Raw genomic sequence first — 13060 nt, 5'->3', positions numbered from 1 at the left:
TGCTGGTTTCACTTGGGCTTTTTTTGCTTCAATCATTTTTGCTTTTTTGAGTGAATTTTGGGTTAAATTCAAATATATTTGAAGCCCCTGGTCAAAAGTTCTGTTACTATGAACAGTTCAGTGAGTAAAAGGTGAACTGATCTCCAAATTGCATAAAGTTAAAGTGGCGGTCCTTAAGATTTCTTAGTTTAAACGGAAAGCAAAGTCATATTCCTAAGCAAAGAGGACACAAAATATGTTAATAAACAGTATTAGTGTGTTGGTGTGAGCATCCCTGCAACGTCTAACATACTAATGCTACTGGTCTGGTAGGTCTTTGCGAGAGAGTTTCTGGCTAGGTCATCTTTTTTAGACTCTGAAAGAGGATCCAGCACGTTTGTTGGTTACCTGAGCTAACGGCACTGATACAAACAGAACGGCTACTGCGAGACCCCTTGATTTAGGGTGTGTCAGTGTGTCTTTGCTATTGTAACTATGGGAAAAGTACGCAAACTCGCAAAAGGCATGCACTAAGTCTCTTAATTGACTGTGGGTGTATTTGTTTTCAGCGTGACGCTTGCCATTACCTTTAAGAGCCAGGTGCGGTCAATCTGACTTTGGCGGGTTGCTATTTCAGTGATGTAAAGCATAAGGGGGTGTACGAGTGTTGGGCTGCACGCGCCTGTGTTGACAATTCACTCCCAAGATAGCAACGAACGTCTGACTGTTGACGTCTGCCTAGGTTGTTTACAGTCAGTGGAGCTCCTGTGTTTTCCATTGCTAAGATACACAGCAATACGCCAGAAATTGACTTGAACACCCCTCATTTTGAGACCGCCACGTCCATCGGTGTAGACATATTCACAAGCAGCACTGCTGTTTAAATGACGCAGACGGAAGCAGTGAAAATAGACTGTTGGTGGGGTGTATGATAGCAATGAGCATTGCGGCGTGCCTTGCACAGGGTGTAAGATAGGGCCCTCAGAATTAGAAACACAGAATTAGAACTGAGGAGAGTCCTCTATAAACCTCTAAAACCAGGGTAAACACTGGCTAGGCCTTCGAAAGGAGGCGAGAGCTCTGTGACCTGAAAGGTTTCAAAGTCATGCTGAGTTGGCTTTTTTTCTTGCTGAGCAGGTAAGATATTTTATGACTAGCTACAGAAACAGGCAGTCAGGCTACCATTTTTTTGTGTGTAATGTAATGTACCTGTAATCTGTATAGCAATGTAGCCGTTAGCTTGCTAACACTGTTTTTTGCCTCCGGCAAGGCTGGTCAGCTTATGTTATTTGGGGATATCAGTAACTACATCCTGGTCCACAGCCTCAGAGGTTATGTGCACTGAGCTGCTTGATCTCTCCAAGCATGGAGTCCTGGGATCACAGTATGGACGGCTTGGGAAGGCCCAAACCTGTAGAAGCTGTGAGGTGTTATCTTGTGAGTGAGGTTGAACACTGGCCAGTGTGCTGATGGCAAGGTGAGGTGAATTATGGGAGTTTGAGCGAGGCCCGATAGTGGGTGCCTTGGATGGACGGGACTTTCCATTTGTCCGAAGTTGCGTGGGCATTCCTTGATCCATAGCTAGTGAATACGTCATAGAAGACCTTCCCAGCCACAGTGGACGGTGGACAATAGCAGCGGGTGCTGATGACCGTGGCCGGCAGCGTCTGGCTAGAACTGTCCATGTGAACGGAAAAGCAACCCTGGCTGAAATCACATCCACGATCAACGCAGGAGGCCCACGCGCATATCCCAGCAGGTCAGTGCAGTGCTCTTAAGCTTCAATGGGACGTGGCAAAAGTCATGGGACGCGATGACTAGTTTCTGGCCAGTTACTTATGGCATGCATGTCGGGGATGTTCTGAAAGGTACTGTAGTATCAGTTTAGGTCCTGTTAGGCTGTGATCCGCTACTAAACCGTAAATCAGCAGTGCGGCGACGGTGTGCTGGGGTCCGGCGTTGGTGTGTTGGGGGGGATATTGTAGACTGGTGGAGAAATGGGTTTCATGTATCTGGGTTGAGCTTCTTAGGCGGAATGAGCTGAAGATAAGGAGTTAGCTAAAGCTAATGGTGCCTCAAGGACACCAGTGATAAGACAAAGTGACCACTGAACAGGTGTGTGTGTGTGTGTGTGGTTAGAGCCAAGTGGGCAAAATGTCAGAATAAAGGAAAAGCAGATTCCGAGCGCAGTGAGGAGCAGCCTCCGAACAGCTGAGCGCTTCAGCCCTGAGCTTTTAACTGTAATTACTGTGCAGAGTGTGAGTGTGAGTGTGAGTGTGTGTGTGTGTGTGTGTGTGTGTGAGTGTGTGTGTGAGTGAGTGTGGTTGATCCATGTGTGCGTTAAGTATTAAGATATGAGTTTAATGTACAGTGTTTTAGACTCTCTCTCTCTCTCTCTCTCTCCCTCATACACACTCTCCTGTCTGTCTGTTTCCCTCTCTCTTTCTCTTCTTTGTCTGGGTCTCTCTCTCTCTCTCTCTCTCTCTCTCTCTCTCTCTGTCTTTGTCTCTTTTTCTCATCTCTCTCTGTCTCGTATTCTGTCTCTTTGTCTCTCCCTTCCTCTCTTTTAGCCCCTCCAGGTCTTGTCTTGGTCTATTTCTCTTTCTCTTTCTTTCTCTGTCCCTCCCTCGCTTTGTCCCTCCCTCCCTCTCTCTCTCTCTCTCTCTCTCTCTTTCTTTCTTTCTTTCTCTTTCTCTCTCTCTCTCTCTTTCTTTCTCTTTCTCTCTCTCTCTCTCTCTCTTTCTCCCTCTCTCTCTCTCTCTCTCTCTGTGTCTTTATTTTTCTTTCTTTCTCTCTCTCTCTCTCTCGCTCTCTCTCTCTCTCTCTCTCTCTCTCTGTGTCTTTATTTCTCTCTCTCTCTCTCTGTGTGTCTTTATTTCTCTCTCTCTCTCTCTCTCTCTCTCTCTCTCTGTGTCTTTATTTTTCTTTCTCTCTCTCTGTGTTTATTTCTCTCTCTCTCTCTCTCTCTCTCTCTCTCTGACTCTTGCTCTTTTTGTCTGTCTGTCTGTCTTCTTCTATCTTTCGCTGTCAGTCTGGGTCTCCGTCTCTCACTCTAGTAGACTAGTCTGTCTACATGTGTGTCTCTCTCTCTCGCTGTCCCTCTTTAGTTCCCACTCTGTCTCTCAATCTTCCAGTCTGTCTGTGTCTGTCTTTCTTCTCTTTCACACTCTACCAGCCCCTCTTGACCTCTGTCTCGCTCTCTCTCTTTCTCTCTCTCTCTTTGTCCATGTCTCATATTTCCTGTCTGCCTCTTCCTCTCATACAATCTCTCTCTCTCTCTCTCTCTCTCGCTCTTTTTTGTCTGTCTCTCTGTCTCCATCTCTCGCTCTCTAACTGGGTCTCTCACTCTTCTGGTCTGTCTACATGTCTGTCTGTCTGTCTGTCTCTCTCTCTCTCTCTCTCTCTCTCTCTCTCTCTCTCCCTCTCTCGCCCTCTTTGTCTTTGTCTCTTTTTGTTACTCTCCACATGTTGCCCCATATTTGGTGGCGGGAGACGCAGAAAATGTGTCGTCCTTGTGAAATGTTCTCATATTACACCAAATTTCTCGCAGTGAAGGAGAAAATGCATCTCTCTCTCTCTCTCTCGCTCTCTCTCTCGCTGTTAAATGTATTCTGCTCTCGGCCGTAGTGGCGCCTGTGACCCAGAAAAGTGGAAAATTGCATCGTAAAGCGTAAAAAAGTGCAACACAACAAACAGAGCCTTTCAGTGACCGGCGCTGATGCGCACAGTCCAGACAGACAGGAGCAGACGAGCATGAACACACAGCCAGACGCTACAATAATGAAGTCGCATTTCACTGTAATTACAGCACACTCCTAAACAAGCGCTCCACCAGCGGAGCAGCGGCGGCTACCCCGGGCCTGCGTCTTCTGCTCGTCTTCAGTGGAATACCCCTTTAAAGGTCCCTTAAAGGGGAATGTCACCACACGTTCAAACATTCTGCATAATTCACTCTTTAGGAGGTAAACAATGCCATGTGGAGTTGTTTAGTGTGAGGTGCTTCGTTCTAGAGAAACCTTAAGCAGACTGAAACCTTTTACAATGGTGGTGAATGGAACCAGACGTCAGAAGCAATTAAAGCAACATTATGGGGCAATCCAAACTCATCCATCAGCAGTTTCAGAATCATGTTGATGCTCCACTGGCTGTGATGGGGACTGTGATGGCCACTGCATCATATTACTCCACATTCAAGTCCACATGCTCCTTTCACTTCAGGTGCCGCCTTTGTATCTCACAGCTTGTCAACAAAGGCATGTGTACAGCTGTCCATGAAGGGGATACTGTTATATTATATATTGTTCATGACAGAGAAGTCAGTTACTCTCTGTAACTGTAAGGGGGAGCACTTTAGCAAAAACTTGCAATTCTCGCATAATGCTGCTTTAATCCTTTTATGATGTTATTACATCATATTGTTATGAATATGCTGCCAGATTTGACATTATTTTATGGTAGTTTTGCAGGCAAATTTAGCCCAAAAGTATTTTTGTAATTTATATTCACTTTTTTATTAGTATTGATTCATTTTCTTTTAAAGAAAATTGGTCTTTAAAAATAAATTAAATAAATAGTGATGTCCCGAAAAAAGAGGACAACGCCAGTCTTATGGTGGAATGGAGAGTTAGAATCAGAGGCCAGCTTTAGCTTTTGTTTTGGCTGCTAACAGGAAACGTCAGCTGAAATCATGTCTGTTTATGGTGCCTAGAGGACTCCAGAGGGCGCTCCGCTTCAACAAAACCAAGGTTTGGAATTAGATCGGGCTTGAAAAGCTAATAGCTGATCCATTAAAAAACCCTGGATCACTGATTCTAATCACTTCCACTGTAAAAAGAAAAAAAGAAAGAAAAAAAAGAATATACACATATATATATATATATATTTATATTAAAATCAAATCGCTCTTTAATCATTTGTTACCTTCTCATGGAAAATTCAGTTTGTGGACGTTTTCATGGATGAATTTCACTGTTACCTGCAGTTGCAGGACAGTGGGAGAAATGTCCTTTCCTCAGTATGATATAGCACTTTTGCCCTCATGTGTTATGAAGTTCAATTATAGTCTTAATTGACCAATAAACCATAAACCAGACCACTGTAGTATAACTGCAGATAAGGGTTATATTAATGGGCTGACATATTTACTAAGCATATTGCTTAGTACGGTTACTAAGCATATTTCACTGCTTCCAGCAGGGTGAGCACAACATGACATTCACTAGATAAGAGCCAAACTATTAACACTGAAAGCTTACCTTCCATAAATTACTGTGGTATCATCATGGCTGTATGATGTAATTTTATGGTATTACCATGGTACTTTGAAATATGTCATGGTATTTAACAGTACATTATCAATACACTATGGTATTCAGTACAAATATACAAGGCATTAAACAGTACCTGATAGGCATACCATGTCATTTAACAGTATTACACAGATTTACCATGGTATTCAAAGGTACCACACAAATATATCATAGTATTCAACAGTATTATACTTATATACCATGGTAGTACCAACTAAATATATCATTTTATACAACAGCACCAGATAAATATACCATGTTCTGCAACAATACCAACTAAGTATACCATGGTATTCAACAGTATTATACAATTATACCATGGTATTCAACAGTACCACAGAAATATACCATGGTATTCAACAGTACCTTATAAGTATACCATGGTATTTAACAGTATTATACAATTATAACATGGTATTCAACAGTACCGTGTAAGTTAACCTGGTAATCAACAGTGCTAACTAAGTGTACCATGCTATTCAACATTATTATACAAATATACCATAGTATTCAACATTACCTTATGTTTACCATGGTATTCAACAGTATAGGTATATATGGTAAACTACCATGGTATATTTATAATACTGTTGAATTTTATACAACAGTACCATATAAATATACCATGTTCTGCAACATTACCAACTAAGTATACCATGGTATTCAACAGTACTTTATAAGTATACCTTGGTATTCAACAGTGTCAATTACGTGTATCATGGTATTCAACAGTATCATACAAATATGTCATGGTATTCTACAGTACCTTATAAATATACCATAGTATTTAACAGTATCATACAAATATACCATGCTATTTAACAGTACCAACTAAATATACCATGTTATTCAACAGTACCAACTAAATATACCATGTTATTCAACAGTACCAGCTAAATATACCATAGTATTTAACAGTATCATACAAATATACCATGTTATTCAACAGTACCAACTAAGTATATCATGGTATTCAACAGTATTATATATACCATAGTAGTACCAACTAAATATATCATTTTATACAACAGCACCATATAAATATACCATGTTCTGCAACATTACCAACTAAGTATACCATGGTATTTAACAGTACCTTATAAGTATACCATGCTGTTCAACAGTATTATACACATATACCATGGTATTCAACAGTACCAACTAAGTATACCATGGTATTCAACAGTATTATATATTCCATGGTAGTACCAACTAAATATACCATGTTCTGCAACATTACCAATTAAGTATACCATGGTATTCAACAGTACCTTATAAGTATACCATGCTGTTCAACAGTATAGTACCATCTACTGTATACAAATATACATGTTATACAACATCACCATACACATATACCATGGTATTCAACAGTACCACATAAATATAAGTCGCATAATCTAGAGCTCCTTAAAACATGGTTCTGTGTAGCACTAGGGGTTCTACTGTTGTTTAAAGTCATAGAACCCTGTTCAATTTAATGTGTACCTCAGTAAACAGTACGTCTTCTAAAATAAGACTTAGTATAGTACGAAGCCCTGATTACATCTCCATGCAGAGCTCATGTTTTAAATATGTGTGTGCTTTTTGCTCGTCCCTTCGTAGATGCATCACTAGGCTCAGCGTTAAATGGGCGAAAAACGGAATGCTTATGAATGTTTCTGAATTTCAATTCCATTCACTGTAGCATGAAGCAGATGTTCAGCTCAGTAAACACACGCCGCTGGGACTGAGAGAGATTTAGCTGGAAAAAAGAAAAGCAAGGCAAGTCGTCCCGACAGGGCAGTGTTACACAGTGCCTCACACCCATGTGTGGTCGTGCAGTAAGGACATTTCAGCAGTGGAAGTCTGGAAGCGTAAGATAGGTAATGGTTCTGTAGGCCAACCTCATAAACACTGTAACCTCCATGCATTGGTGTAGGGGGCTAAAGCACAGATGGGGTGGCTGACAACCACTAATTGTGAAAATTGAAATTCTCTAATGTCCCACACATATTTGACAAATATTGAAATATACCTGGCATACACAATATAGACAAAAGTATTGGGACATCAGCCCAGGAGCATTATGTCGTCAGTTTCCATAACCGGGCAGCTGCATGCAAGACTTACATCACCAAGCACAATGGCAAGCATCAGAAGCCACTGGACTCTGCGGTAGTGGGAACACGTTCTGTGGGGTGACAAGTCAGCCTAATGGACATGTCTGGGTTTGGCGAACGCCTGGAGAACGTCCCTTGACTGACTGCATTGTGCCATCTGTGGAGTTTGGTGGAGGAGGGATAATGCTGTGGGGTTGTTTTTCAGGGGTTTGGCCTATAGGCCCCTAAAATTGCAATTTGGACTGTTGTATGCTTCCAACTCTTGGGGAAGGCCCTGGGGATGCATGCCTGTGCCCCAGTGCACAAAGCAAGCTCCATAAATACGTGGTTTGGTAGGAGTTTGGTGTGGAAGAAGTGGACTGGCCTGCACAAAGCCCTGACCTTAACCTCATCCAACCCCTTTTGGGAGATTGCGAGCCAGGCCCTCTTGTCCAACATCAGTGTCTGATCTTACAAATGCTAGAGTCATCCTCTGGATGAATGGGCAAAAAATTCCCATAGACACACCCCTAAATCTTGTAGAAGGCCTTTCCCTGAACAGTGGAAGCTGTTAGAGCTTCAAAGTTGGGGGTGGGGGGCAGCTCCTTATTAATGGATTATGGGAATGGGATATCATAAAAGCTCCTGCCAGTGTAATGTCTAGATGTCCCAATACTTTTGTCCATGTAGTTATGTGGACAAAAGTATTGGGACACCTGCGCATTCACTTTCCTTCTGAAATCAATGGTATTAAAAAGAGTTTTTAAAAGAGTTACTGTCCAGAGAAGAAGACTAGATTTCTGCTAGATTGCGAAGAAGCATTGCAGTGAGGATTTGATTGCATTTGACATGAGCATTAGTCAGGTCAAGATTTTGGACAGTCACCACCCCACCTGACATTACGCATGATGCCAATAGTTTCATGGTGGTCTGCTCCTGAGAGTCTCATTTTCTACAAGGACAAGATAAGCCATGTGTGTCGGTGAGGGGCGCAACCTAAAATAGCTGAATGCATTCATTACATGGGGTGTCCACAAACATTTGGACATATATTCTGAACTATACACTCAACCTTTTATGATATATGTGCATATATGGACATATATCAGATTTGCGTATGGGTATCCGACTTTCCACTGTGCCCCTAGAATAAGCTCAGTGTAATAATACAGTAAGTAAATGAATGCGAGCATCATAAATGATTAATTGTCTTAAAAGATTCATGCTTGATTCCTGTTCATGCAAAATTAAATGTCTTGTGTTGAACTATGACATAAGTTCTAAAAGCATTTGTTCAGTGAACAACAGGGGACTACATTTGCTCTTGTTGTTTGCAGGGTAAGCCTAAGTTTTAATGAAAGCACCTTGATTTGTAGTTTTTGCCGGAAAGCCTCGCGGGCCGGCCTGGAAGAGGCAATTTCACTGACTGACTAACTGACTGACTGACGGATCTTGTTGAATTGGAAACACCTCATGTTTGCTTAGAAGTGGCATTTTCTGGTGCTGACGGTCTGAGGACCACATTTTGCCACAAAGCATCACAAAGTATCTGAGCTGCTGAGAGGGGATGTAGGCTTAGGTGAGCTGAGGTCGGGTCTCCTTGCTTGAGGTATTATTGTGAAGGAAAGTGGTGTGAAGACCTGCTGTGGCATTAATGTGTGTGTTAAAGTCTGTAGCGATAGCATGTAGACTCAGCATTAGCAGCGTTTCAGCAGCTGATCCCACTCTGCAAGGCCCCCCAGCATACATTTTTAATAAAACTTGCAGGACCACCTAGCAGGCCAGCCCAGAGGAGGTCATTTCTGGCTGACTGGGTGAGAAAGTGACAGACTGACTGAAGAACCTTGCTGAAACTGCCTCTTGTTTGCCTAGACGACACATTTTCTGGTACTGATGGTGTGGTGCATTTAGCCACAAAGCTAACAAGCATCTGTGCTGCCGAGAGGAGATGTAGTCTTAGGTAAGCTGAGGTTGGGTCCACAGTGTTAGGTTTGATATTGCGCCATTGGCCTCGCTACCGTGCCTCGCGACCCTGCCTCGCCCATAATCACCCAGCATCGTTCCAGTGGTGTTAGCATTGCTATTATGTCATTAGCAAGGCAGCGTTATAGTCGTTATCACAGTGTTAGTATTGCTGTTGCTCAAGCCTTCGTGCGATCAGGGCGTTAGTATCACTACCACGGCATTGGCATCACTACTGAAAAATCGCTACTGCAGCATTAGCAGCGTACCAGCAGCTGACCCTATCCAGCATTGCCATTCACCAGTCGTGCCCACCATCGCCCACCATCGATACTGCAGTGCCCCTAAGCATACATTTTTAATAAAACTTGCAGGACCAACTAGCAGGCCAGCCTAGAGGAGGTCATTTCTGACTGACTTGGTGAGTAAGTGACAAACTGACTGACGAAACATTTAGCCACAAAGCTAACAAGTATCTGTGCTGCCGAGAGAAAATGTAGCCTTAGGTAAGCTGAGGTTGGGTCCACAGTGTTAGGTTCGATATCGCACCATTGGCCTCGCTACCGTGCCTCGCTACCATACTTCGCTACCCTGCCTCGCCCAGCGTCACCCAGCATCGCTCCCGTGGTGTTAGCATCACTATTGTGCCATTAGCATTGCTATTGTGGCATTAGCAAGGCAGTCTTATTATCCTCAGTATCACTTCTGCTAGATTGCAAAGAAGCATTGCAGTGAGGATTTGATTGCATTTGACATTAGCAATAGTCAGGTCAAGATTTTGGACAGTCACCACCCCACCTGGCATTACGCATGGTGCCAATAGTTTCATGGTGGTCTGCTCCTGAGAGTCTCATTTTCTACAAGGACAAGATAAGCCATGTGTGTCGGTGAGGGGCGCAACCTAAAATAGCTGAATGCATTCATTACATGGGGTGTCCACAAACATTTGGACATATATTCTGAACTATACACTTAACCTTTTATGATATATGTGCATATATGGCCATATATCAGATTTGTGGCAAGGCAGTCTAATTATCCTCAGTATCACTACCACAGTGTTTGCTACACTACTGCAGCATCAGCATTGCTACCACAGTAACCGTACCGCGGTGTTAGTACCGCTATTGCGGCTTTGTCAAAGTGACGAGAGCTACTTGTGCTAGGCTAAAAGCTAACCCCTAGCATTCCACCAGAGACATTATATATGAGGAGATCGGCTACACTTTGAAATATGAATGGGAGTTCTTGTCACGTTCAATGTAGTACCTTGGTTTAGCGAACTTTTGGCGAGCCGTCAACCGTGCATCGCGCAGCTTGATTTAGGTCATGTCGGTGTGTCTCTGCTATGGTAACTATGGGAAAAGTACACCCACACGGCTCAAAACGTCTCTTAATTAATCAAGGGTGTGTTTTTTTTGGGCGTAACGTGCAATAAACTAATCAACGTGTCGCTCGCCATTCTCTTTAGGAGCCAGGTGCGGTCAGACTTTGCCGGTGGGAGCTCCGTACCTGGACGTTTCACTGAACACGCTGGAATGTAAAGTTGCTACAAAGGAATGCCATAGAAGAGCCACTTAGGAATCTTTAAATCCAGCCTTCAAAAGGTTCTGCACACTTGAACATCTCTATTAAAAACACGGTTCTTCACTAAATCAGAAGAGTGTCCTTCTATGGCAGGCGTGGGCAATTCCAGTCCTGGACGGATGGATTCCTGCACTGTTTTGTGCTAAACTCACCTGTTAAAAGCCTTGTGCTAACATAGTACTAAAATCCCATAGAAAGGCTAACAGAAATTAGCACTGTCGTACAGGTGGGTTTTCCCTCTTTTTTGTCCGATGTTTGATATTTGGGGCCTGAACTGAAGACCTAGTCTCTAATTCTCACGGTATCCTACTACTGTATGATGTATGCTGTACTTTTTACCGTCCTGTGGCAGTCATCTATTAAGCAAAGAAAGATGTAATCACAACTTACTCCTCTTGGCGTAGGCTAGCTCAAATGATGTCCTTGTGATTTGGACTCGTTCTTCTTTTCAGCTGTGGATGCCCTTTTTCATCTCCAGCAAATGTACATTTCCAGGCTTGCAGAATAGTCTGTCAAAAAAGAACATTTCAGAAATCAGACCCACTTTTTTTGTGAAATAACATCAGATTACAAACGAAATAGTCTTATGGTACCAGTGCAACACACCACCTAACATACCACCAACATGTGGTGTTTAGGTTGAGGTGTAGTTTAGGTTAAGTTTAGCCTAGTTTATAGTTGGAATTAGATTTAGGTGTAGTATGTTAGCTTTAGGGTGAGGTGTAGGTTAGATGCAAATTTAATTAGGTTAGGTTAAGGTTGGAATTAGGTTTAGGTGTAGTAGGTTAAGTTTAGGTTGAGGTGTAGGTTAGGCTAAGGTTAGAATTAGGTTTAGGTGTAGTAGGTTAAGTTTAGGTTGAGGTGTAGGTTAGGTTAAGGTTAGAATTAGGTGTAGCAGGTTAGGTTTTTAGATTAAGGTGTAGGTTAAGGTTAGAATTAGGTTGAGGTGTAGAAGGTTAGGTTTAGGGGGGGTGTAGTTTCGGTTAAGGTTAGGTTGAGATGTAGCTTAGATTAAAGTTAGGTTAGGTTAAGGTTAGGATTAGATTTAGGTGTAGTATGTTAGGTTTAGGTTGAAATATAGGTTAGATTAAAGTTAGCTTACTTTAAGGTTAGAATTAGAAGTGGGTGTAGCAGGTTAGGTTTAGATTGAGGTGTAGGTTAGGGTAAGGTTAGAATTAGGTGGGGGTGTAGTAGGTTAAGTTTAGGTTGAGGGTGAGATGTAGTTTAGATAAAGGTTAGAATTAGGTTTAGGTGAAGTAAGTTAGGATGAGGTGTAGTTAAGGTTAATGTTAAAATTAGATTTAGGTGTAGCAAGTTAAGTTTAGGTTTAGGTTTAGTTGTATGTTAGGTTACGTTTAGGTTAAGGTTAGAATTAGGTTGAGGTGTAGTAGGTTAGGTTGAGGTGTAGGTTAGGTTAAGGTTAGAATTAGGTTGAGGTGTAGTAGGTTAGGTTGAGGTGTAGGTTAGGTCAAGGCTAGAATTAGATTTGGTGTAGCAGGTTAAGTTTAGGTTGAGTTGTATGTTAGGTTAAGTTTAGGTTGAGGTTGAGATGTAGCTTAGATAAAGGTTAGAATTAGGTTTAGGTGTAGTAAGTTAGGATGAAGTGTAGTTAAGATTAAGGTTAAAATTAGATTTAGGTGTAGTAGGTTAAGTTTAGGTTTAGGTTCAGTTGTATGTTAGGTTAAGTTTAGGTTAAGGTTAGAATTAGATTTAGGTGTAGTAGATTAGATTGAGGTGTAGTTTAGGTAAAGGTTAGGTTTAGGTTGAGATACAGTTTAGATAAAGGTTAGAATTAGGTTTAGGTGTAGTTTTAAGGTTAAGGTTAGGTAGGTTGGTTAGGTTGTAGGTTTAAGTTAGGTAGGTTGTAGGTTTAAGTTAGGATGAGGTGTAGTTAAGGTTAAGGTTAAAATTAGATTTAGGTGTAGCAAGTTAAGTTTAGGTTTAGGTTGAGTTGTATGTTAGGTTAAGTTTAGGTTAAGGTTAGAATTAGGTTTGGGTCTAGCAGGTTAGGTTTAGATTTAAGTTGATGTGGAGTAGGTTAAGTGGAGGTTAAGTTGTAGGTGTAGTAGGTTAGGTTTAGGTTTAGATAATAAAATGTCACTGGTTGCTTTGTATAATTCTCTGCTCTGATGGTTTGGTTTC

The 13060-nt window shown here is 42.0% G+C and overlaps 1 protein-coding gene across 1 annotated transcript in view; it reads right to left on the bottom strand.

The window, feature by feature from the left end:
* The window catches only part of elfn1b (extracellular leucine-rich repeat and fibronectin type III domain containing 1b), a 162352-nt gene that overhangs the window by 49062 nt on the left and 100230 nt on the right, over window positions 1–13060 (bottom strand). The window contains exon 2 of the mRNA XM_072657659.1: window positions 11309–11427. The gene's annotated coding sequence lies outside the window, so the exon portion shown is untranslated. The remainder of the gene's footprint in view (window positions 1–11308; window positions 11428–13060) is intronic.

This window comes from Salminus brasiliensis, chromosome 15 (genome assembly GCF_030463535.1).
Source record: "Salminus brasiliensis chromosome 15, fSalBra1.hap2, whole genome shotgun sequence".
Taxonomy (NCBI): Eukaryota; Metazoa; Chordata; class Actinopteri; order Characiformes; family Bryconidae; genus Salminus; species Salminus brasiliensis.
This window is presented reverse-complemented; position numbering and strand designations above follow the sequence as displayed.